This window comes from Lemur catta, chromosome 5, assembly GCF_020740605.2.
Source record: "Lemur catta isolate mLemCat1 chromosome 5, mLemCat1.pri, whole genome shotgun sequence".
NCBI lineage: Eukaryota > Metazoa > Chordata > Mammalia > Primates > Lemuridae > Lemur > Lemur catta.
Window position 1 is genome coordinate 52831014 of NC_059132.1, and position 27273 is coordinate 52858286.

Genomic DNA, 27273 nt, shown 5'->3' on the forward strand with positions numbered 1-27273 from the left:
TGGTGGGAATGTAAAATAGTGCAGTGCTATGAAAAATAATTTGGCATTTCCTCAAAAAATTAAACAGAATTGCCATATGCCCCAGCGATTCTACTCCTAGGTACTGAAGGAATTGAAAGCAAGGACTGGAACAGATACTTGTACGCCCATGTTCATAGCAGTGTTATTCATGATAGCCAAAAGGTGGAAGCCACCCAAGCGTTCAACAACAGATGAATAAGGATAAACAACACAGTGGTATATACATATGATGGAATATTATACAGCCACGGAAAGGAATGAAGTTCTGACACCTGCTACAACAACATGGTGACCCTTGAGGACATTATACTGAGTGAAAGAAGGCAGACACAACAAGACAAATACTGTATGATTCCATTTATAGGAGGTACCTAGAATAGGTCAATTCATAGAGACAGAAAGTAGGATAGAGGTTACCAGGGGCTGGGGAGGGAGGAATGGGGAGTTGTTTAATGGGCACAGAGTTTCTGTCTGGGAAGATGAAAAGTCCTGTGGATGGATGGTGGTGATGGTAGCACAACATTGTGAAATGTACTCAATGCTGCTGAACTGTACACTTAAACATGGCTAAGATGGTAAATTTTATAATGTGTATTTTACCACCACCACCACAACAAAAAGATTTGGGAAGCTACTGGGAGAAAAAAATCCAATTCTGTTGACTCTACTTACACATCTCTTATCACTGCTGCTGGTCTAGTCTGTACCTGGACGATCGCAGCGGCCTCCCTGTCTCCTGTGTTCATTCTCATTCTGTCTAATCTATGCACTGAGCAGCCAGAGGGGGCCTTCAAAAGTGTAAATGTGATCGGGTCAACCCTCTGCCTAAGCCCGCTTCCGGATGTCAGAGAAACCTCTGCCATCAAGCCAGGCGTAACTAGATTCACTCTTAAAAAGCTGCTGGCTTCGATAGGGACGTCAGATTTGCAAGAAGCCAAGAGAAATGGCTCTCAGACTTTAGTGCCATCAGCTGGAGGACTCGTCAATACCCAGATTGCTGGGCTCCACCTGCAGAATCTCTGATTCAGTAGGTCTGGGGGGCCTGGGAATTTGCATTTCTAACAAGCTCTCAAGTGATGTGGTTACTTCTCTGATCCTGGGACCACAGTTGTTTTTTTAATTAAAAATTTTTATTTTATTTTATTTTTTATTGTATATATTTAAGGCGTACAATGTGATGTTTTGATATACACGTGCATAGTGAAATGATTACCACAGTCAAACAAATAAACATATCCATCTCCTCACATAGTTTCCTTTATGTGCGTGTGCGTGTGTGTGTGTGTGTGTGTGTGTGTGTGTGTGTGTATGCGCACGCGCGTGGTAAGAGCAGCTAAAATCTACCCTCTTAGCTAATTTCCTGTATACGATGCGTTATTAACTATTGTCACCCTGCTGTGCAATAGATCTCGAAAACTCATTTTTGGGCTGGGCACAGTGGCTTATGCCTGTAATTTTAGCACTCTGGGAGGCTAAAGCAGGAAAATCCCTTGAGCCCAGGAGTTCAAGACCAGCCCAAGCAATATAGTGAGACCCGCATCTCTACAAAAAAATAAAAAATAAAAAATTAGCCGGGTGTGGTGGCACACACCTGTAGTCCCGGCTACTCAGGAGGCTGCGTACAAAAAGATCGCTTGAGCCCAGGCCTTCGAGGTTGCGGTGAGCTTTGACGACACCACTGTACTGCAGCCTGGGCGACAGAACAAGACCCTGTTTAAGAAAAAAAACAAACAAAGCAAACCAAAACAAACAAACAAAACCCTTATTTTTCCTGTCTACTTGAAACTTAGTCCCCTTTGACCAACATCTCCTCATTATCCCCAACACCTTTGACCAACATCTCCTCATTACCCCCAACCCCTAACCCCCTGGCAACCACTGTTTTACTCTCAGTTTCTATGTACTTGACTTTAAGATTCCACTTGTAAGTGAGATCATGCAGTATTTTTTTTTCTGTGTCTGGCTTATTTCATTTAGCATAATGTCCTCCAGGTTCAACCATGTTGGCACAAATGGCACGTTTTCCTTGTTTTTTAAGGCTGAATAATATTATATATGCATGCCACAATTTCTTTATTCATTTACCTATTGATGGAGACCTAAGCTGATTCCATATCTTGGCCATTGTGAATAGTGCTGCAGTGAACATGGGAGTCCAGATATCTCTTTGACATAAGATTTCATTTCCTTTGGATATCCATATATATACCCAGAAGTGTGATTGCTGCACCACGTGGTAGTTCTATTATTAATTTTTTGAGGAACCTCCATACTGTTTTCCATGATGACTGGACCAGTTTACATTCTGGGACTACACTTTGAGAACCACTGACCCAGCACATGAACAGGGAGAACAAAGCACTTCATGGCCTGGCCCTAGTGTCTTAATTCTTGCCATTGTCTCCCTCAAATAGAATATCTGCCAACCACACCAAAATTCTTTTGCTCCATGTTCCCCAGGCCTTCATACAAGAACTTCTCTCTGCCTGGAATACTTGTCCTTCCCCCATCTTACAATCTCCCTACCCTACCCCCGCTTTCTGCCTAGTTAATTGACATTCATTTTTCAGGGACCTGCTTATACGAGGGGTGTGTGTGTGTGTGTGTGTGTGTGTGTGTGTGTGTGTTCCATTTTTAAAAAATAGCTTTATTGAGACATAATTCACATACCATACAATTCACCCATTTAAAGTACACAGTTCAGTGGTTTTAGTATCGGTCACAGACATACGCAACCATTGCCATCGTCAATTTTAGATTATTTTCATCATCTTGAAAAGAAATTTTAGTCTTTTAGCTGTCACCTCTCTACTTCCCTCCTTCTTCCTCACCTCAATCCTAAACAACCGGTATCTACTTTCTGTCTCTGTATATTTCTCTGTTCTGGATATTCTATACAGATGGCATCATATACTATGTGGTCTTTTGTAACTGGCTTCTTTCACACAGCATACTATTTCAAGGTTCATTGTTGTAGCACAAATCAGTGCTACAACAACTTCATTTCTTTCTATAGCAGAATAATATTCCATTATATGGATATATTGCATTTTTTAAACCCATTTGTCCATTTGTAACACTAGACATTTGGGTTGTTTCCACCTTTTGGCTGTCACAAATAATGCTGCTATAAACATTTGTGTACAAGTTTCTGTGTGGACATATGTTTTTGTTTCTCTTAGATATATACATAAAAGTGAAATTGCTGGGTCATATGGTAACTCTGTGTTTAATCATTTGAGGAACTGTCCTTCTGTTTTCCAAAGTGGCTGCACCACCTTACAGTTCTACTAGCAGTGTATGAAGGTCCAATTTCTCTACATCTGCTAACACTTGTTATTATCTGTCTTTTTGTTTTTTTTTTAAAGGGCTGGAGAGCGCCCGCAGGTCTCGAACAGCTTGGCTTCCACAAAGAGATTGTCAAAGCACTGTCGAAGGAACTGCTGAGCTAAAGCCAGCCCTATCTGTCTTTTTTTTAAATGATAATCATCCTAGTGGGTGTGAAGTATTATCTTATTATGGTTTTGATTTGCATTTCCCAAAGTGCTCAGCATCTTGTCATGTGCTTATTGGCCCTTTATATATCTTCTTTGGAAAAATGTCAATTCACTTCTTTTACCCATTTTTATTTGGGTTGTCTCTTTATTATTGAATTGTAAGAGCTCTTTATATATCTTAGATACAAGTCCCTTATCAGATGTATGCTTTGGAAGTATTTTCTCCCATTCTGTGGGGTTGCCTTTTCATTTTACTGGTAGTGTCCTTTGAAATACATAAGCTTTTAATTTTGATGAAATTTATCTATTTTTTTCTTTTCTTTTGCATGCTTCTGTTGTCATATCTGAGAATCCTTTGCCAAATCCAAAGTCATAAAGATCCCTATGTTTTCTTCCAAGAGTTATACAGGTTTTGCTCTCACATTTACATCTTGGACCCATTTTGAGTTAATTTTTTGTATACGGTGTGAGATAGGGGATCCAACTTCATTCTTTTGCATGTGGCTATTTTGTTATCCCCACCCATTTGTTGAAAAGAAAACTCCTTCTCCCATTGAACTATCTTGGCACCCTTCTCAAAAATCAATTGACCATTGGCATATGAATTTATTTATGGACTTTCAATTCTATTTCATTGATTTATCCGCTTTTCCTTGTGCCAGTACCACACTGTCTTGATTACCATTTCTGCTTAAATGTCCTTACAGTATTTCACTAAGTACATTTTGATTTTGGAGATGTTAAAATGTGAAAAATAAGAATCAGTGTTTATTGTACCCTAACTCCAGAGATGTTAAGGTCTTAGGATTGATTAAATATGTTGTGTCTGGGAAAACTTCCTCTATTCCCATAGATTAGGGGGTTAGGTCCTTTGCTCTGGGCCCCATCTCACGCAGGACTTAGCATAGCATTTATCACAGTATTGTGACTATTCCTCTTAAAGCCAGTGGTTCTCAAATTGTGGCCCCCAGACCAGCAGCATCACCATCATCTGGGAACTTGTTCGAAATGCAAATTCTCAGATCCCACCCCGGACCTACTGCATCAGAGACCCTGGAGGTGGGACCCAGCCACTGTGTCTTATCAAGCCCTCTGAGTGATTCTGAAGCACACTGAGGTTTGAGAACCCCTTGACCTAGAAGGCCTGTGAGGGCAGGAAGCACACCTGTCTGCCCCCATCATGTCCCTTGCACTGGGGACAGTGTCTGGCATGGACTAACAATCAATGAACATTGAATAAGTAAATTAATGAGGTGACATAACTTGCCCAAGTTCACAGGTACAGTTAAGTGAAAGCTTAGAGCTAAGTTACCTCTTTCTGTCTTGGTTGCCTGGTTTATGGTATGAGGTTGGTAGGAATATCCTAATTCATTCAACAAGCACTTGTTGAGGAATTACTATGTGTTTAACTTCTAAAAAATTGGGCCAAATGATCTAGCTTTGGAAATAATATGTGAGGCATCAATAGATAGCTACTTAGGGTAATTAGAAGCACTCAGGGGCCAAAAAGAATTGGGGAAAGTTGGACTTTATCAAACACCAGGGGGAGCCTTGTGAAGAAGCAGCAGGCCATGCTGGAGGTCAAGCCAAACCCCTCATAAGGGCACTTTACTTGTTTATTCAAGAATAAATTTGCTCAAACAAAAGTGCTCAAACACTGAATTTCTAGAGACAAATCATTCTTCCTATTGGATTTTACTATCCGAGCATTCTCATTAGGTAAACATAATAAAATCACTCTTAAGACCGCAAACCCTTAAAGAACACATTTATGGAAAAACAACATTCTGATTTTATGAAATAATAAAATTCTGTTAATCACAAAATGAATGCATCTAGGTAGGGTTATTTATATGTTTTGCATCATAGTTTTAAGTTCTAATGAGAAAAAGATGAAAGATTAACTAAACAAAGCATACTGTTCTCCCAGAATTTTGAATGGTTAGATGGATTTCTATTTCAGTAATTATTAAAACATCGATGCTTTTCTGATAAATCTTTGAGAGTATTTAAAATGCATTCTAAACAATGTTAGGCACAGTAATAGGAAGCCACTCCTGTAAATTTTATTAAGTTGCTTTGGGAAGGCAAAGGTTATCAGAACAGAGGAAACTGAGTTATGTGGAAGGCAGAACACAGTGTTTACGGCCAACTTCTGCATCTCACAAAGAGTCTCATTACTAAGGAAAACCCTGCTCGGTCGTCCAATTTTCACAATACTGTTTCAGTACAAATTCACATACTGTATCCTGCTGTATCAGAAGTGCATCTAATTCTGGTAAAGTGCCAGTACTTTGTGGGTGTTCAACAGGCAGCAAATGAACAAATGGAATCAACCACAATTTCCCCTTGAAACCTCCCAAGACTTTTAACAGTGCTCGAAGGGGAGAACTTACTGCTGTTAAAACAGACAATGAAAAGAGAAGGCAAATCCAAAGCTGTCAAGCAAAGACTGTCAAATCAGAGCCCAAGTCCCAGCCAATCATTCTATAATAGAAATATTCTACCATTCAACAAGAAAAAATATTTTTTTCTCTAGAATGGATTATTCTCCAAAAATTTTCAACTATAAATTTTCAACTTAAACTGAGACTGAACAAATGAAAGGACTTGTTAGTCATGTGGCTTTGGGCAAGTTACTTGGCCCATCCCTGCCTCAGTTTCCTGATTTTAGAATGGGAATAATAATTAATAGCAGTTACCTTGCAAGGTGGTTGTGAAGGTCACAGAGCTTTGCAGAACACCTGGCAAACACTCACTGCCCAATAAGTGTTCACTGCTATGTACGTTTCTTTTCTTGGATGCTCATGTCCACAATCCCCTATCTGTAATTCCCAAATTTCAAAAGTCTCTGAAAACGCCAAATTTAGTGGGAAGATTTGGTCTGAACTGAAAAAAGATTGATGTGAGGTTTTTTTTTTAATGTCCAATTTGGTATAAATATATTTTTAGCATAGAAATACTAATGTATTTACCCTTCTAAAATCCAAACAATTCTAAATTCCAAGCCAGAGGTTTCAGGTAAGTGATTTGGGGCCTATTTCTACATGAAGCCAACACAACTCAGAGAAAAACAAACCAACTTTGGATGCACAGACACCTGGATTTGGATTCCAGCCTGGTCATCTACTGTGTGGCCTCAGGCAAACTACTTAACTTCTCTAAAGGCTCAAGTGATTGATACATAATTCCTATTATTGCACAGGGTGTGAATTTCCTCAAATTCCTGCACCCCCTTTCACAAAAACATCTTTTTCTTTATTCATCCTTACCACCAACCAATGTTTTTTTTTGTTGTTGTTGTTTGTTTGTTTGTTTTTTGAGACACAGTCTCCCTCCATTGCCAGAGCTACAGTACAGTGGCATCTTCATAGCTCACTGCAACCTTAAACTCCTGGGCTCAAGCGATCCTCCTGCCTCAGCCTCCTGAGTAGCTGGGACTATAGGTGAGCACAACCACACCTGGCTAATGTCAACATTTTTTTTTTTAGAAACAGGGTCTTGCTATGTTGTCCAGGCTGGTCTTGAACTCCTGGCCTCAAGTGATCCTGCTCACCGGGGACACCTGGGACCTTTACAAAATACTGATGCCCAGTTCCCAGCCCCAGAAATTCGGATCCACTTGGTCTAGAATACGATTTGCCTGGAGTGTGATGGGGCCTCAGCGTTTTAAAAACTTCCTGAGTGATTCTTGGTGATCCAGGTTTTTTCTAAATGTGCAGTATCCCTTTCTCCTTATACGTAGATTTCCTGGAATTTTTATCAAGAATTTTATTATCTGAACATTAACAATACAATTTGAATGTTTATCTGGCTCTTTACTGAAATTTTCAGGAAAATATTTAATTTTTGAAGCTCCTTAAATAGGTTGGGCATATTTTAGTGAAAATTAAAAATACGCCTCACGGCCATTGAATTTATTACCCGCAGGGGTATTTTTCCTGTTACCAGAATCACTATTATCAGATGAATTATTATCCTGACACTGAAAAGGAATGGAGAAAAGTGGGGAGTACAGAATATTTTGTACTAGCGACTTTTAAAAAAGTGATTCACTGGCCGGGTGCAGTGGCTCATGCCTGTAATCCTAGCACTCTGGGAGGCCGAGGCAGGAGGATCGCTCGAGGTCAGGAGTTCGAGACCAGCCTGAGCAAGAGCAAGACCCCATCTCTACTAAAAATAGAAAGAAGTGATTTGGACGGCTAAAAATATATATAGAAAAAAATTAGCTGGGCATGGTGGCACATGCCTGTAGTCCCAGCTACTCGGGAGGCTGAGGCAGGAGGATTGCTTAAGCCCAGGAGTTTGAGGTTGCTGTGAGCTAGGCTGATGCCACAGCACTCTAGCCTAGGCAATAGAGCGAGACTCTGTCTCAAAAAAAAAAAAAAGATTCACGATCATTTTAAATAAATCTGCCAAAGTTGGTATATATCACATATGTGATGTATTTTCACATACTACTATATGTTTCATATTTGAGGACTGTTTTAGTTTTCACCAGCAGCCAGATAGTTTATCAATATCCCTGCCTTTCTAGCATTTGACCCAGGACCTGAGACCCTGGAAGGGATGTGACAAACCCGCCTCTCAGAGACGAGCAGTGACTGAGCGGTGGAGACTGAGCTCACTGTGACTTCTCATCCCACAACTTCGCTTGGCATCACCGTTGGCAGTCAGAAGGGCCATGGGCCCTTGCATTGCCCTGACCTTCGAGGACTCCCATTTCCTGTGAGATTCTGTCCAAGCTCCTTCTCTGGGCTCCTGTTACACCAGCCCCTTCTCCTGCCCAGCCCGGCCACGCCAGCCCCGCCGGGCTGCTCCTCCAGGCCTCTCAGGCCCCTGCACCTTTGCTGGTCTCCACCGGGGAATTACAGTGTCTTTCATGATCAATATCGTCTCCTCCATGAGCTTTAGGAAGTAGAACCCTTCTTTCCTACCATGCTCTCAGGGTAGTTTTAGCTTCTAAGTTCTGGACCAGATGTGGTATCAGTGAAAGAGAACGTTCCTCTGAGTCTGGGGACAAGGCAGCAGCCCAAATAGAGGGGTATCGTTTTAAAATCTCACTCATCTATCCTTCTTTTCCTTCCTTTTTTCTGTGTTATTTGGCTGGAGTAGATCAGTTATTGTCTAAACGTTTTCCATCTTTTTAGGCTTCCTCTTTTCTGATTCTTTAGCTAAAGAGAGGAGGCTCTTATGAGATCCCTCCCACCGTCCCTCCCATCCTTCCTCCCATCCATCCATTTGGCAAATGCATATTGAGTGTCTGTGATGTACAAGACACTATTTTAGGTATGGGAGATACAACAAACCTCTGTTTTCATTTGGGATTGAGAACAGTGAGTGTGGAAAATGGATAATAAAAACAAGCAAATAAAAGAAGATAATTTTTAATAACAGGGACAAAGAAAATAAAACAGGGTAATAGGAAGAAGCTACTTTGTGGAGAGTGGTCGCCTCCAAAGAGGTGACATTTGAGCTGAGACCTGAGCAATGAGTCAGCCAAAGATCTGGGCTGGGAGCGTTCTGGGATCGATGCTGTGACTGTCACAGAGGGCTGAGGTGAGACACCTGCTCCTGCCTCCCCATCTTGGCCAAACTGCTTAGTGCACAGCTGCGGGAGCTCGAGTCCAGCAGACATCCCCATGGCCTCACCGTAACCCTCCAGAACTAGCTGGCTGGGCCACCCACACGTAATCCTCCCTCTGTGAGATGAGAAAACGAGGATGCGCTGACCCCGAGAGACGACAAGATGCTTCCCTCACTCCAGAGCCTTCGCCGGCCCTGACCAGGGCAGCACTCTCAATCCGTAGTCCAAAAGCACCCGGCCACCCTGCGACCCCAACCGCATGGATCCTCCTCCCCCAGTTAAACTTGACTTAGGTGTGCAAAGGAGACCAATAATAAGGCTTTGTTTTTCCTCTGTTAATTTTTCACAGCACTTTTAGTCATTATCTCATTGGATCTGCAAAATGAACAGCTGGACCAGGCTGGGCAACTCCCAGCTTGCAGAGGCTGTGGGGTACCAGTTCTGAGGAGGAATTTCAGGTCAGGCAGGTCCGCCACAGAATCTGGGCTCTGGTGCTTACTCATGCGTGATAAATTCTTTTGTCTTTTGAACTTCAGTGTCCTTGTCAGTAACACAGAGGCAATAACATCCATCTCACGGGTTGTTCCGGAAGATGAAATGCATATAATGTTTAGGACGGCGCCTGGTGCATAGTAAGTGTGGGACTAACGTATTTATTGTCACTGGATGAGGAACCCAAGGCACAAAGTGACAAGTCACTAACTGTACAGCTGGCCTGTGCCCGTGCCAGGCTGGGGGTTCCTCTCAAACCTCCCTCTGTCGCTCCTGAGAAGACAAGCACAGGACTGCATTCACCTGCCACCCTCTGACCTGGCCCAAATGCGCTAGGTTCCATTCCCTTCTGGATCCATAAGGGTCACTCAGTTATTATCATGCTTGGGTAACAGGCAGGGCCAATGCTAACTGTCTTCATCTGAAACAACAACAACAATTATTAAAAAAATGATTGAGTCGATGTTGCCTGTCAGTTTATAGAGAACATAAATTCTCCCCCCAAAATAGATTAGTGGTTGTGTCAAAATGCCAAATTAGGAACCATTAGGGACTTGTGTGGTCATTTGTCGGGACCAGAAAGTACTCTTTGATAGATTTGGCTTTGGTAAAAATCCTCTTCTTACCTGTAGGGTTTTCCTGCGGCAGAGAAATGGAAATTGCCGGCACCGCGGCCTTGGCCAGGCAGGTGGGTCAGGGAAGCCGGGGATCCTAGAGTCTCTCAAATCCCAAACTGGAGTGTCACCACCTATATGTAAGCCCGTTCTCTCTAAGCGTTTCATTTAATTCAGATTTTAGTGAACTTCCCTGATGTCATCAGAAGCAGAATGTTTCTCATTCAAGTTCCTCTGGCTAGTGTGTCCCAGCTGGGTTTCAAATAACGACAAAAATGAAACCCTTCCTGTTTCCTTCTTGCGACGGCTTTGTTGTTTGGTCTCTCTCCCTTCAGCGCTTTCTAGTCTTCCCTCCATAGATCAACAGCATGAACAAACCTCTCCCTCCACCCCTGAGACCCCTCTAGCCAGAGCCCTGTTTCCCCACTTTCTTCCAGCCAAGCTTCTCCAGAGAATGGCCCCTGCGGTCTCTGCTTACTCACCTCCCATCTGCTCCGCAGGCCCAGGAGGTCCGATTCTGTCCCCAGAACTCAGCTGAAGGAGTTCTGCCAGAGTCACTGATGACCTCTTGGTTGTTGAATCCAGTGGGATTTATTTCCTCTGCCCTCCTCTTTCTGCCCCCTGTGCAGTACATGCCAATATTGTCTGTGGCTTCGAAATGTTTTCTTCGTCTTATTTCCAAGATCCTGGAATCTCCTAGGTTTTCTCCCACCTTTAGGAACACTTATGCTGCTTGCCTGGCTTCTCAGCCTACCCATGAATGTTGCTGTTTCTGGTTGCTTCCTCTCTTGAGAAATCTTGTTCTTTTCTCTAATAAAGCCTCCCAACGAAGTTGGCCAAACCCCTACTTGCAGCCCAGGTCTCTGCCCCATACTCTAGGAGCTTGAGTAAGCCATGCATCTCCCTCACCCTAACTTCCTCACCCATACAATGGGGGCTGGGACATGTCTAAGGTTAAGGTGTTATTGTGTTTGAATAAGCCATAGCATAATTTTTCTGGTTGCAGAGCTTTATATTGGTAGAGAAAGTCTAACCTTGGAAAATCACCAGTGCTGTACCATGCTAAGGTTTTTGGCTTGTCTTAGAGACATGCCTATGGCTGAGTAAGCAGAGTTAAATTGTGTGTACACAAGTGGCACATTTGCACAGACCTGTTGGTGCATATTAATACCTCTTTGGGGGAAATAAGGATCAAAGCCCTAGTCCTCTGTGATCCAACAAAAGCGTACCCAAGTTTGCTTAGGGGGGCCCTAGTTCCTATTGCTATATGTTGGGACTTTAGCTTTCCCAGCACAGGAGCATTTTATATTTACTTTATTTAATTAAAACATAATTCAGAATATTAGGCAGGGCCTTTGGGAACTCCTGACTGATTCAACACATTGGCGAATTACAGAGTTGAAATAAATATGTTCTTTTTGGTGAGAATTCATTCCTGCCTCTTGTTTACAGGACCTAATTAGACAAAATTATAGCATAAAAATTGTTTTACCTATAAGATTCCTTTCTATCTGGTAAAAACTGTAATACTCACAGAATGACAATTGCAGGTTTTGAGAAGGAAAGCCATTGAGAAGATGAAGGCTTGGCCTGACCTTCTGAGGCCTTCTGGCATCTGGTGTTAAGACATGTCCTTTGCAGTGAGTCCTCCTTCCTTCCTCCTTCCTCTCTCTCTTCTTGACTTTATTTCTATCTGTGACCTTTCTGTCCACTAGGCCAGACTTCCAAGTCCCCAGATGTTGCTTTCTTTTAAAAATAAAACACAGCTGGTATTTGAGAGGCAGGCTGGAGAAATGGTAAGAACACGAAACTGAACCCAGACAGGTTGGTTCAAAGTCTGGTTCTGCCACTTACTAGTTCTGTAACTGTGACAACACATGTAATTTCTTTTTGCCTGTGTGTGTGTGTGTGTGTGTCTGTGAGATGTTGGCTTTGTACTCTAAGCTCTAATAAAGCAGAAGTCCCCAAGGTGGGGAGTGGCTAAAGGTTTGTCATTCTGGGTTCTGAAATCTTTCCCCCTGTGTCTCATGTATTGGCCTGCTGTCCCCGGAGACACACGGCAACCACGTGCTCACTCTGTTCCAGAATCCAGCTCCTGCCCTGAAACTTGCCTCCTTCTCCACCTCGTGAGAGAGATGGGAAATGAACCCACCTGTGATGCCACTTACCAGCTTCTTTCTCTGGGCCCCACCCTGATCCCTGCTGGTTCTTGAAAGTATAAGATATTCTAAACCCCAAAATGTACCCCCACCCCAGAACAGTTTCAAAAGATGATTGCCAAAAAATCCTTTCTGTAGTATCCATTCACTCTCATAATTATTTCTCCCCTCTCATATGTCTTAGCCTTGGCTGATTCATTCATTCATTCTTCCATCCACCCAACCAAGCAGTGCTCCTGGGCCCCAGGCATTCTGTGGGAAGCCCATTCCTGTTTAGAGTTACAAGTGATATGCCAGTAGTGAGCTCTGGTGACAAGGGATCCCAGAGGAGGGACAGCCAGTCCAGCTGAAGGGAAAAGAGACAGAGGGGCAGGGAAGAATGCTATCATAGAAGGCTTTCCAAAGGAGGCCACTTGGAGCTGAGTCCTGAGGCCAAGTGCAGGGCTGAGGTGTGCAAGAAAGGCCTTCCAGATGGGAGACACAACAGCCACATGGGGAGAGCAGAGCCTGGGTTCCCTCCTTCCCTGCCATATCAGCTTAGGAGTGGCAGAGAGAATAAGGGCTCCCCAAAGACACTGCCGTGCTGATCTCGCATCCCGTAGCTGTGTTACTGTACATGGCAAACGGATTTCACAGATGTGATTAAGTTAAGGATCTTGAGAAGGGGAGATTATCCAGGATTATCTGAGCGAGCTTAATGTAATCACAACGGTCCTTATAAGAGGAGGCAGGAGGTCAGAAAGGAGAGAAGGGAATTGATGATGGGAGCAAAGGATATGGCCACATGGCAAGGAACACAGACAGCTTCTAGAAGGCGGGAAAGCAAGAAAATGGATTTGCCTCTAGAAAGAACGTAGCCCTGCAGCCCCTTTGATTTCAGCTCCGTGAAACTGATTGCAGACTTCTGGCTTCCAGAACAGTAAGGTTCCAAATAACAAAACTGTATTGTTTTAAACCACCAAGTTTGTGGTGATGAGTCACAACAGCAATAGGAAACTCATAACATGGATAGGTTATTTAATACCCAGTGCCCGATTGCCTCGTCTCACAAGGGGCACCATCTCCACCACAGAGCTGTCCAGAGAGGTAAGTTAACACAAAGGAAAGTGCTTAGAATGGTGGCCTGCATGTGGGAAATGCTGAATTATCACATCATGCTAAACTCTGCCTTTTTATTGCATTTGAAGTAATGCAATAGGAGCATTTTAAGCAAGAAAATGACATGACCAGATATCTACAGTGAACTCATTTTTGACAAAAGTGTCAAGAACATGGGCAAAGGACAGTCTCTTCCATAAATGGTGCTAGGAGAACTGGATATCCATATGCAGAAGAATGAAAGGAGACCACTATCTCTCGCCATATACAAAAATCACATCAAAATGGATTAAAGACTTAAATCTAATACCTGAAATTATGAAACTACTAAAAGAAAACATTGGGGAAATGCTCCAGGACATTGGTCTGGGCAAGGATTTCTTGAGTAATACCCCCAAAGCACAGGCAACCAAAGCAAAATGGGACAAATGGGATCACATTATGGTAAAAAGCTTCTGCACAGCAAAGGAAACAGTCAACAAAGAGGCAACCCACAGGATGGGAGAAAATATTTGCATACTATTCACCTCATCAGGGATTAATAACTAGAATGTATATGAAACTCAAATAACTCAATAGGAAAAAAGTAAGGTAATCCAATTTAAAAATGGGCAAAAGATCTGAATAGACATTTCTCAAAAGAAGACACACAAATGGCCAACAGGTTTATGAAAAAAATGCTCAACGTCTTTAGTCATCAGAGAAATGCAAATCAAAACTACAGTGAGAGATCATCTCACCCCAGTTACGTGGCTTTTATTAAAAAGATAGGCAGGGCACAGTGGCTCACGCCTGTAATCCTAGCACTCTGGGAGGCTGAGGTGGGAGGATTGCTTGAGGTCAGGAGTTCCAGACCAGCCTGAACAGGAGCGAGACTTCATCTCTACTAAAAATAGAAAAAATTAGCTGGGCGTAGTGGCACGTGCCTGTAGTCCCAGCTACTCGAGAGGCTGAGGCAGGAGAATCACTTGAGGCCAGGAGTTTGAGGTTGCTGTGAGTTAGGCTGACACCATAGCACTCTAGCCTGGGTGACAGAGCAAGACTCTGTCTCAAAAAAAAAAAAAAAAAAGACAGGTAATAGTGAACTGCTGCCATAACTACAGGCAGTGGCAAAGGGGACAAGAACTAAGGCAGCCTCTCCTGACCCATGACCCCCACTTTATCTGTAAATGGCTTTTTATTATTGTGTCAGCACTATCAGCTGACAACCCAGAATTTGTTCCCCTCTTCTTCCTCCTTAACAGAATGATAATTTTGGTCAGATATCATCCTCCTACATATCCTCTTGGGGCAGAGACTCCATCCGGTTTGATAGTAAGATAATCCTATTCCCTCTGCCAATTTTTGGTTTCGGAATGGGCAGGTGACCCAATTCTAGCTAATGAGACACAAGAAGAAGTCTGTGAGGGCTGTTATTGAAAGGTCCCTGTCTCCTTGAGGAGCCACAGGAAGAAAGGGCCTCTTCTCCCTCTGGCCTTGCTGGCATCCGAACGTGATGCCTGGAGCTGCTGCCGCCATCTTGCTTCTGGCTGTAGGAAAAAGCAAAACAAGATGGCACAGCAGAGAGATGGAAGGAACCCCACTCCTTGATGACATTTTCGAATCCCTTATCGTAAACCCCTGAAGTCTTTTCCTGGACTGGAATTAAGCCAGTTTTTTTTAACTAACAGACAAAAGTAGCCTAACAAAATCTGAGATGTTTTTATTTGTTTATTATTGTCTCCTCTGATAAGATTGTAAACTCCTTGACTATGAGGACCTTATGCCTATAATCCCCCAGTACCTGCACTGTGCTTGGCACATCATAGCTGCACAGTGAATATCTTTTATTTGACTTTTCAGACAGAGCTGATGACTGTTGGGATAGGGAATGGTGGGAGAGAGGGAAGAGTCCAAGATGACCTCCTGGTTTGGGGTCCGAGTGACCCCAGTTTGTGAAAACTGAGTAAAGAAAAAAATGTGTGGGACCCCAAAACCAAGGCTAAGAAACATGGATTTTCCACTTACAATTCATCAACCCACCTTTTCCCACACCCCAGTGTAGTTGGGATCTGCTAGTCTTTAAATACGGGCCTCATCCGGATACGGCATTTTGTAAAATCATTCCCCACATGGGAGCAGTTCTTCTTGTCAAACAGTATCAGGATTCTGATGTTAAATGTGTCTTGGGAGATGAAGCTGAGTGACAGGTGTTACAGGAGGTCTGAAAGGCCCTCCACTTGAAAATTTAAGTAAAATCCATTTTTATTGCTAAATACACATAAACTCCTCTTCCCATCTGCCCCCTCCCCTGCCGACCCAAGCCTTACGGAGCAGTTGTCACTGGAGCTTTGAGATTCTGGGTCTCCTAAATGGCAGGCTGAGGGCCGCCCCAGGCCCCGTGGTGTGGCCATGGGCAGTCCCTCAGTTGTGGGTGTTGTTTCCAGGCCTGGGAAGCTGCTCTTTATTTTTAAGCTTATGTCTACTCTCTATTCTCCGGACTGTCAGGAGAAAGCCTTCCTCTCCTCTCGCCATGTGACTGCCTGAGCTGGGCGTGCGACACCCGTCCTCTCCCCTCCTGCTGTGGCAGACTACAGGCTCAGCAGGCAGACACCGCTGCCTTCAGAGGTGTCAGTGCAGAAATTGTCACCTCTGCCTGCCTGACAACCCAACCAACGGTCTCTGCCCCAGGACTACACAAGCGCAGCCAGTCTGGAAATTGATTTGCTCTTTGTTGCTGCCTTCCTCTTGCATTAAATTAAAAAGAAAAAGAAAATTGAGAGAAGCTAAGGGTTAAAAGACAGGTGGGGAGAGAAAAAAACTGCTGTCAGATACTGCTTTGACTCATCCTTTTATGGAAGGGAGGGATTGTTTTTCTGGCTTTATTGAGATATAATTGAGAAACAAAAATTGCATATGTTAAAGATGTCCAGCGTGCTGATTTGATGTACATGCATGTTGTGAAATAATCACCACCATCAAGCTAATTAACACATCTGTCGCCTCGCACAGCTACTATTTTGTTTTTTGTGTGTAATAAAAACACTTAAGATCTACTCTGGCAGCAAATTTCAAGTATGCAACACAGTATCACTAACTCGAGTTACCTTGGCTGTGTAGACCACCAGAACTCATTCCTCTTATAACTGAAAGTTTGCATCCTTTCACCAACATCTCCCCCTTCCTCCCACCACCAACCCCAGGCACCCCTGTTCCACTCTCTGCTTCTGTTTGATTCTATTAGATTCCACATGTGAGATCATGTGTTTAATAGTATTTGTCTTTTTGCGCCTGGCTAATTTCATTTAGCACAATGTCCTCCAGGTTCATCCCTGTTGTTAAAAGTGACAGGACTGCCTTCTTTTTATGACTGAATAATATTGCATTATATACATACATATAATGTCCCATTTTCTTTATCCATTCCTCCCTTGTTGGATACTTGGGTAGATTCCCTGTCTGGGCTAATTGGAATAATGCCATAACGAACAAGGGGGCGCAGATATCTCTTCAACATACTGATTTCATTTTCTCTGGATACATACCCACAAGTGGGATTTCTGGATCATACAGTAGTTCTAGTTTTATTTTTGAGGAACCAGCTCATTCTGGACAAAGGTGGAGGAGCCAGGGAAAGAACTGTGCTTTGTCACGGGAGGGAGGCTGGAAGGCCCTGCAGCCCTGACTGAGCTCAAGAAGCGGGTGGCGGTGCAGTCCCTGGGAAAGGAAGTACACACGATATCAGTGTCCCCTGTAATGCCAGGTGTATGTAAAACAGTTGCATTTTTAGAGAAAACATGAGCCAGGGCACATTGGCTTGGAGGCGGGCGCTCAAATGCTGTGTGGCTTTGGCTAAGGCCGTTGCGTTGGCAGTGTTGGGCTGAGAGGGGCCGGTCACATGCTGGTTATTTCCACTTGCTCCCCCCTCCCCCACCCCATTCATGCTCCACCTCCCTCTGCCCTGACTGTGGCCCAGGAAATGCACGTCTAGGGACAGTTTCACCAAGGTTCCTTTGCCAGATGGCCCCTTGGTGCTTCCTGCTGATGGGGACACTTGCAGGGGACGGAAGGATGAGAGGCTGGGGATTGGCTGGGGAAAAGTCCCTCTCCCTGGCCCCAGCGGTCACAGGCTCCAGGAACACACGCCCTCCCTTTGCCCCTGCAGTCCTAGAGGTATTGCACCTCCCAGCATTTGTGTTCCCTGGTGCCTCACCGCCCCTCGTAGCTTCCTTTAATCCTGCCTACACTTCTGTAAATAGTCTGTCTCCTCATTACATTTTTTTCAGTTGAAAACTTTGGAGCGTGCCATCTGTTTCCTGGCTGACACCGTCACTAACCCGTCTTTCCATTGAGGCTTAAAATAAGTTGGTGATGCCTGTCTACCCAGATTTAGTAGCCAACACCTGCAGCTTGTGGGCTGAGCAGGCGAATGAGCCCCTCTTGCCAGGGTCCTAACTGGTGACTCTGTACTTTTCGGACTTTCTATTGGGGTCCTTTTCTATTCATCATTTTGTTTCCCAAGTTTGTGCTTTGAAGTGAAGTAGGAATAGCAAAAATTTAGAAAGCTGTGGGCTAGAGTGGTTTAGCTGTGTGATGTCAGCAATTGCTTAAGCTCCTGTGCCTCAGTTCTCCTCATCTTTAAAATGGACATAATAATAGCACTACCTTATCTTATAGGGTTTTCACGGGAGCTAACTAAATTCAAGTATGTAAGGCACATAGCACAGGATAAGGCACATAGTAAATGTTCAGTAAATGGTAGCTATTATTATTTTATTGAGGGAAGGGTTTTATTTGGAAGCACATGAAAAGGTTAGAATTCCTAGCTCTGCCATTGAGTAGTTGTGTGACCTTGAAATGGACAGGGAGCTGGGGGTGGTGCAGGGTGGAGGGGGCTACAGAGGTGCTGCTGGTTACCTGAAGGGCCCAGCCCAGGAGGTCATTGGTGGCTCAGTCGAGTGGGACAAGAGACTCAGTGGAAGCCCAAGGCTGTCACGTGAGGTTTGCATTTGCATTTCCTCTATATTGGGCCTCTTTCTAGAAGAGCCAATGTTTTAGATGCTGCTTGGTCGGTAGATCCTTCTCCTCCCTCCCCAGAGTGGCCCTTTCTGCACAAAGGTACAGAGTGAAGGCTGCTGCTGTGGTGTCTCACTCCGGACGGCAGCCACCCATCTGCAATATGCCCTGTCCTCCTCGCACTGGGTGACTTCAGGGGAATCTTGCTGGCACCGCTCCTCTGTGTCCTGCTGACTTCTCACAGCAGGGCCAAGGCCCACAGGACGCTCCGAGCCCACGGCCCTCCCTGAGCCTGGCCTGTCGCAAATGCTGCCACGGGCAATGGACCAAAGGCTAGTTACGAGGCTCTCCAAGCATCTGCCTCCTCAGGGCCATGGTGCCAGCGTGTTAGTGACCCAAATACATATTTTTCTTCATCTCCGGGCTCTCCTCCCTTCTCCTGCTGCCTCCTTTTTTCTGGCCAACATACTCTCCTGTGACTTTCTCTTGATTGGCATGGGGCAATGGGATGTTTCCACGCCTCCATTTGGGTATTTTTAGAAGCTGACTGACCCACTCCTCCTTCCCAGAATGGTTTGTTTTTGTTTCTGTCAGTTGGTAGAGACACCTGCAGGGCACTGAGTGTCACCTGCTCATCACATACCATTTCAGACAGGCGGCCATGGGCTCCAGAGGGCCCAGCGTGCAGGCAGCCTTTTCCTGCAGGCTGACACGGGACACCAGCTTCTGCCTTGTCCAGCCCACCCCTCTCAGAACAGAGAAGGACAGTCAGAGGTGTGGAATAGTGGACCGAAGTGTTAAATCAGGGCACACAAAGATTCTCCACCAAACAACTCACCCACTCTGATTTCCTCTTCCACTTAGGAACCATTCTGCCCAGTCCCATCTTCCAAGCCCACTTGGGCACCACCTGTGAATTATCTGGGGCACAGAGCAGACAGCAGCGTCTTCCTTTCTATCCACTTCAATGTGTTCTCTGACCCAGCTCTGCCTGAGATGAAATTTTTAATGATCTTTTCATTTGCAAATTTCAATACAGAGTATGAGGTTTCTGAAAATGCTTATTCTTAAAATAATAAAAATAAATAATAAAAACTAAAAATGCTTCAACCTTCGAGAGTGTACTTACTATTAAGAGTCTCGTGCTCTACCAGCTGGCTAGCCTGGTGGGTGAAGGTGCAGTTATTATTACACGAAAAGGGTTCCATTATTCTCAAGGGGGAAAAAAAAATCAAAGATCCAAAGTAACAACTTTGGTTCTGGTTGTTTTTTTTACTGATGACACCATTTTGTTGTTGTTGTTACAGGGATTTAGACGACAATGTAGTACATCATCAAGATCTTTGGAAAGCAAATCTCAAAACGTCCTACTGTGGTTTCAGTTCAGAAAACCATAAATGACACACTCTGCGTTGACAGTGTTCTTCCTACTCTGTGATACGAGGATCACTTTAATGAACTCTGTGTCCCTGAGTCATAGCTTAATGAGAGCTCACTTGCTGAGTAGGAAAAAGGAAGCTACAGATCAGAACTGGACAAAGGCACTTAAAAATTTTTATTATTAAAACCTTCGCCTTCCAAGTATACCTGAAACAGGACGTGTGAATTCTTCCTGTCGTTGTTGGATTGGAACACTATAGTCTCATGAGTATTTCTTTTAAATGGTTTATGATAGAAAATTTTAGATAATAATATTATGAAACTCCACTTATCCATTGACCAATTTTAACAATTCTTAACATTCTGCCAATTGTAGTTCATCTACCCTACTTTTTTTTTTAGTGTTTTAAAACAAGTCCCAGCATATATAAATGCTTTTAAATGCTTCAATATGTACCTCTAACAGATAAGGACCTCAATTTTTTTTTAAAAAAACGAACTACACACAATTGTACCCAACAAAATTAACAATAACTTGTGATATCATCTAACACAGATAATAGTCAGTTTGCTCCAATTGTCTCAAAAATTCCTTTTTATCAGTTGGTGTGTGTGTTTGAATCAGCATTTAACAAGCTCTACACATTGTGTATGGTTGATATGCTTCTTAAGTCTCTCTCCCTCCCTCTCTCTTGGATTAAAAGAATTTTTTATTATGAAAAATTTCAAACATACGCAAATGTAGAGAGAACAGTGTAGAAAAATCCGAAGTGCTCATTACCCAGTTTCAATAATTATTGACATATGGATGATCTTGTTTCGTCTATACCCCCTTCCCCGCCTCTACTCTTACCCCTCACACATTATTTTAAAACAAATTCCAGACTTTCTATAGTTTCAAAGGCAAATACTTCTGTATGTATTTCTAAGAGATAAGGAATTAAACAACCACAACATCTTTGTCATAAATACAAAATATTAATGATTCCTTAATATCATCTAGCATCCAATAGGTGGTGTTAAAATTTCTCAGACTATTTTACAATATCTTTTATGACTGGTTTCTTGCAATTGGGATTCAAACAAGGACCACACGTGGCATGTGGTCGATCTGTACCATGGACTGAATTATGCCCCCACCAAATTCATGTGATGAAGCCCTAACCTCCAATGTGACCGTGTTTGGAGATAGGACTTTTAGGGGGTAATTAAGGTTAAAATGAGGTCATAAGCATGGAGTCCTAATCCCACAGGATTGATGGACTTATATGAAGATGAAGAGAGGGAGAGACCTCGCTCTTGCCAAGAGCATATACCATTTGAACACACAGTGAGAAAGTGGCTGTCTGCATTCAGGAAGCGAGGCCTCACCAGGCCTTGCTGGGGTGAGGTGATCCCAGACTTCCAGCCTCCAGAACGGTGAGAAATAAACTCCTGCTGTTTAAGCCACCCATTCTGTGGTATTTTGTTATGGCAGCTGAATTAATACAATACGCTTCTTAAGTCTCTTACATTTTCTCACCATCATGCCCTTTTTATGTCAATCATTTGTCAAAGAAGCTGGGCCATTTGCCTGTAGACATTTCCACATTCCACATATGGCTGGTTGTGTCCTCCTGGTGTCATTTTACATGTTTTTCCATCCCTGTGTTTCCTGTAAATAGGTAGATACACCTCGAGTCTTTGTTAGATTTAGGTTCATTTTGGCAAGACTTCTTTAAAGGGAGACTTGGTGTGCATTCCTATTATATCATATCAGGAAAATACGATGTCTGGTTTTTCCACATTTAGTGATTTAAGTTGACGGGCTGGTGCCAGGTGTCAGCCTGATTCATCCATAATAAAGATTCCTGTCAACCTGTCACCTCATGGTTTTTACAACCATTGATGTTCATTGCCTAGATCCATTAATCCAATAGGGATTTGGAAATGATGATTTCCTAATTGTGTCATTTCTTCTTGTTTTATTAGCTATGATCTTTCTATCAAACAGGAATTTCCCATATCAACTACTCAGTTACCCTGAAGCACAGTTGATGCAGAAAGGTGGGATAAGATCCTTTCATTTTATCCACCAGCCTGTCAGGAGTGGTGTCCTTGAAACTTCCACCAGTGAACACTGATTTGTTTTTTAGTTATTATGTGAGCTAGTGGAGTTTTCATATTGATGTGTTTCAATCTATTGTGAATCTAATATGAACATCTTTTTGATGTTCACATTGACCCAACCATGGCCAGAGAGAATCCCTCCAAGTTAGTCTCTCTGTCCTTCTGCCAGGACTCCAGGAGTCTTTGACAGTATCTTCGCTTTCAGGCATAATAATATGTCTAGCCTTATTGTGACAATTCCTGCTCCAAATCACAAATCAGTTGCTTCTCCAAGGATCCCTGGTTCCTTTTAGTAAGAAATGGTATTTAAAAACCACATCTGGTGCTGGGGTTGCTCATTGCCTCTGAATTGTCATTGCTTCTAGGTCTGAGGAGTAGTGTTGAAAAATTGACAATGTCTTCAGTAATGCATGAAACTGTAAATAGCTTTTAGTAATTCAAGTAAATTGCTCAAAGATTTTTGAAGAAATACTTTTTTTTTTTTTTTAAACAAGGAGTTTAGTTTTATTTTCTCTGGGCATTTGCAAAACACTTAGGACCAACATAAAAAAAACCCAGAAATACCTCCTGTGGGAAAAAATTACATTAAAAGCATGCAGAGCCTTAAGGGATTAGTGCCTTAGCCCACTCTGACTGGTCCAAAAACTTGAAAAGATATTTGGAGGATATAACAAGACGGAGAGTGCAAATTTACTGAGGGAGAGGGCCCCAAAGAGGGCCACGAGGGGGAACTGGGGGCCAGGGAGCTGGTCTGGGTGGAGGCAGGGGTCCCCGCTGGTAGCCATAGGGTGGGGGTCTTGGAGGGCCAGTGTATCCATGAGGGGGCATGAGTGGAGGAGGTCCATGCATACTGTGCGGAGGCATAGGACCTGGATGACCCATGGGAGATCCAAATGGAGGCCCTCGGGGGGGCCCATTGGAGGAGGTCCAGGATGAGGCATTCCCAGTGGTGGTCTAGGCGGTGGCTGTCCCCCAGAGCCTGGGGGCCCTGCATGGGGGTGTCCTAAGCCATGAGGGCCATGGTGTGCCAACTGCATCTGAGACATCCCTGGTGGAAATGGGTGAGGATGTGAGTGTCCATGACCAGGATGTCCTGCCCTGGGGTTCCTGCTGATGGCGGGCCGTGTCCTCCAGCCCCAGGAGGCATAGGTGGTGGGGGCATGGCTGGGGGTATCCCAGGTGGGAGGGCTCCCGGAGGTGGCACTGGGGGTGGGAAGGAGCCAGAAGGAGGCATGCCTGGTGGAGGAAGCCCAGACCCCAACGATGATCCACAGGATTGGGGGCAGAAGGTGGAGGAGGTGCATCTGCAAATAGCTGATGAGGGTGGTCAGCCTGGGAGAGTGGGTTCTGAGCTGCCAGAAGTCCTTCAGCTGCTGATCCATGGCACTCACCCTTGGAGTCCTTCTTAAAAGCATAAGACACAGTGATAGGGTGGTTCCAGAGGTACTGCCCATTCATGGCCTCAATTGCTGCATCCGAAGCATCAAACGAAGCAAAATTAATAAAGGCATAACCCTTGGAGTTGCCTGTGTCAGGGTCCCGCATAATCTTGGGGGTTTGTAAAATGACCCCAAAGGCGCTGAAAGTATCATAAAGCAGCTTCTCATCAATCTCTGGGTCCAGGTTCCCAATGAAAATGCTGGCCCCCACATCCATGTTTTTGTTGTGAGCTGATGCCTTGTTCATTCGTATTGGTTTCCCATAAAGTTTGATCATGCTCATGATCTTAATGGCATAGTCAGCATCTTCCTCACTCAAGAATTCCACAAAGCCATAGCCTTGGTGCTGGCCAGTGACTCTATCCTTTGGCATGTGGGTGTTGACTACTGGTCCTGCCTGGAGAAACAGTTCCCACAGCAATGGTTCGCTAACCTTCTCATCCAAGCCCCCCACGTATACGGTGGCATCCTGGTTCCGCTCGGAGATCGGCCCGGCAGCCATGGCGAAAGAGCTCCCGGCGTCTCCAAGCAGCGGCTCCGCCCTCTAGAAATACATTTTTAATTAAGAGAAAAAGCAATAATTGAGAAAACTGAGTATTAGCAGAAAATAAGCATTGGTAAAAAATCAAACTATCAACTGGAACAGATAAATATTGTAAAAAAATGACAAATATTGATTAAGTATATATTTTGCTGAACATTGTTTATTTTCATGTTATTTTATTTTTTCTAATAATGGTGGCTTATTCAATATATAATAAAATGTTTTTTAAGTATTTATACTTATTAGTAAAGGCTCAATAAAGACAGCTAAATGAATAAATAACACTCAAAGATCAGGTTAGAGTTTTTTGTCAAGCCCTGTGTTCTGATTCAGGGTTCAGGGATATGCTTAACTCTGCTGAGAATGATATATCAAACCATCACAGCTGGATTATTTGACCAATAGCCCTTGTTCCAATTCTCTACTAACCCATTACCCTTCTGATTATCATTTGACTTCTCCTACAAATTGCTTTATAGGGAAAGGAACGCATTGACTAATAGATCAAAATATTTCAATCTGCTATGCAGTTGCATTTCTTATGGCAAAATTATACGTAGGCATTTGGATTTATATATCTATTTTCTGGGACTTGGGTCAATGTGAGTTAATACCCTGAATCTGATTGACTGGATGAACTAGAAAAACTGAATTTCTGAACCTTCTCAGATCAAACTGTGGACTGACAACCGCACTAAATTCCATCATCATGGGAGGGCCTGCCTACAAAGCCAGGCTACCTCTCTTTTTGAGGTAGTCCATTATTTTTGTCCTTTTGGGAGTGGTTACAGCCACTATCTAGAACATTGGATGGAGCATTAGTTTCATTTTCTTTGTTTCTAATCACTTTGACCTTAACTATGTGTGTTCTGTGTCCCTGCATTCTCCTATGTCACTCCTCAATGGCTCTGCCTTGGTCGTCATGCTGCTTTCTTCAGTCTGGAGTCATCTGATACCATCTGCAGCATACACTCCAACACAATCACCTCCTAGTCACTTCCCAGATCTCAGCTCAATTATCACCTTCTTGGAGAAACCTTCCCCAACACTAAGACTAGATTATATGCTTCTGTTCTATGGTCTCATGGCGTGTTGTACCTTTCCTTCCTACCATCTGTCACAATTTGTAATTAAACATTTACTTGTGTGATAATTAGATTAGGGTTGAGAGATAGGGACCATCTCTCTGTGTGCACCTTTGTATCTTTTGTGCTTGTCATAGGACCTGGCATGGCAATAGGTGTCAATTACCAATGTTAGCAACTAAATGAATGACTGACATCTAACTGAGAGAACAATGCATACAGTACACCAGGAAACCAACTCACAGGAGCCCACGCCAAGGGTGAGCCCTATCTTACTCAGACTCTCCCTCCTCTACCTGCAGCTCAGCACCCCTCAAACCTGGGCCAAGGCCAGAAGTTCATAAGTGCCCTCCGATCTACCAGCTGGCTTTTCCATGGGGCATGGGGCATGGAGCATAACCCTTTGTCTTGGGTTAATCACGTGCTGTAGGCTGGTATCAAGTGTATTCTTTTTTTTTTTTTTTTGAGACAGAGTCTCGCTTTGTTGCCCGGGCTAGAGTGAGTGCCGTAGCATCAGTCTAGCTCACAGCAACCTCAAACTCCTGGGCTTCAGTGATCCTACTGCCTCAGCCTCCCAAGTAGCTGGGACTACAGGCATGTGCCACCATGCCCGGCTAATTTTTTCTATATATATTTTAGTTGGCCAGATTATTTCTTTCTATGTTTAGTAGACGGGGTCTCGCTCTTGCTCAGGCTGGTCTTGAACTCCTGAGCTCCAACGATCCACCCGCCTCGGCCTCCCAGAGTGCTAGGATTACAGGTGTGAGCCACCGCGCCCGGCCTCAAGTGTATTCTTGAGGTACCCCTGCTCACGCTGACTTCCCCTACTTCTGCCATATTGGCCCCTGGTTTCTGACCAAATTCCCTCCTTAAATCCAGTTTTATTCAGTGACAGGTACCCTGCCCCAAAGGCCAGCCTACCTGATGCTCTGCTCAGCACCCACTGTTCTGCCCCCTCCAGGGGACTGATCCACTGTCATGTGCCTTGGGTTTTAGCCTGCCACTGATTTGCTGTATGATCTTGAATATACTGTGTCAGCTCTCTGAGCCTTAGTTTCCCTAATTAAAATATTGTACAATGCTGACAGCATGTTCTTCTACTACCAGGCCAGGGTGCTTGAGGAACTAAATATAAACAGATAATACAGACAGCAGCACTGAAAGTAAAAAAAGAGAACTTGTCCACTCTAGATTTGGGGAAAGCATTCCTGAAGTGGTGACATTTGAGTTGAGAGCTGAAGGACAAACAGGAGGTCCTTAAAAAGGTGTAAGGTAGAAGGTGTAAGGTAGCCATGATAATAACTTAAGTCATTTCAGCAGGCATTTCATGGAACAATTTCTGTTTCCGGAATTGGGTTATTAGTGAGTTTGGAGAAAGCAAAGAGGCACAACATGTTCCTGCTTCATGCTGCTGACATCTGAGTTCTAGAGATCACATATGTGTACACAGGCCAGTGCTTCTCACCTATGAGTGATCCTGCCTCGCAAAAGGAAGAAAATCTGGAGACATTTTTGGGTGTCATAATGGGGAGTGGGGAGGGTCCCACTGACGGCTAGCAGGTAGAGGCCAAGGATGCTGTTTAACATCCTACAACGCACAGGACAGTCCCCCACGACAAGTGTAAAGCATGAAGGCTGAGATACTCTGACACGGTCAAGGCAATTAGCCAAAAACGCAACACCGGAGATCAAGGACAAAATAAGGGCTACAGACATTTCCACTCCTTAAGTATTCTGCTCATTTTCAAGATTTATCTCCAATATTACCTCACCCTTGAAGCCATCCTCAGTTCCCCTAGTCAGCCTTCCTAGAGCCGAGCGTGACCTCGAAGGTGGGCACACCTGAGTTCACAACCCAGGTGCATGGCCGGTTGGCTGGGTGACGTTGGGCGAGTCTCTGTGCCTCTCTAAGCCTCTGCTTTCTCAGCCTTAAAACAGAGATAATAACACACCTACCACAGAGTGTTCAGGTGGCGATCACACATGTACACCGCAGCATCTGGTATCTGGTACACACCCAAGAAAGTGGGGACCTCTTTCCTTTGTACTCCCACAGGGGCTTTGCTTGTAACGGGTCAGGGTGATTTGGCTAATTTCACCCTGTACCAGGTATGTCTACTTGTACCAAGTACCAAGTATTGCTGCAAATGCTTAACATGTTTTAATCCATTTAATTCTCATAATAGCTGTTAAGGGCTGAATATTTGCCTCTCCCCCAAATTCATGTGTTGAAAGCCCTAAGCCCCAATGTGA

At 43.9% G+C, this 27273-nt stretch overlaps 1 pseudogene; it reads right to left on the bottom strand.

Moving 5' to 3' along the window:
• Nucleotides 1–22642: 22642 nt before the first annotated feature.
• LOC123638919 lies at nt 22643–24011 on the bottom strand (annotated as a pseudogene).
• Nucleotides 24012–27273: the final 3262 nt, after the last annotated feature.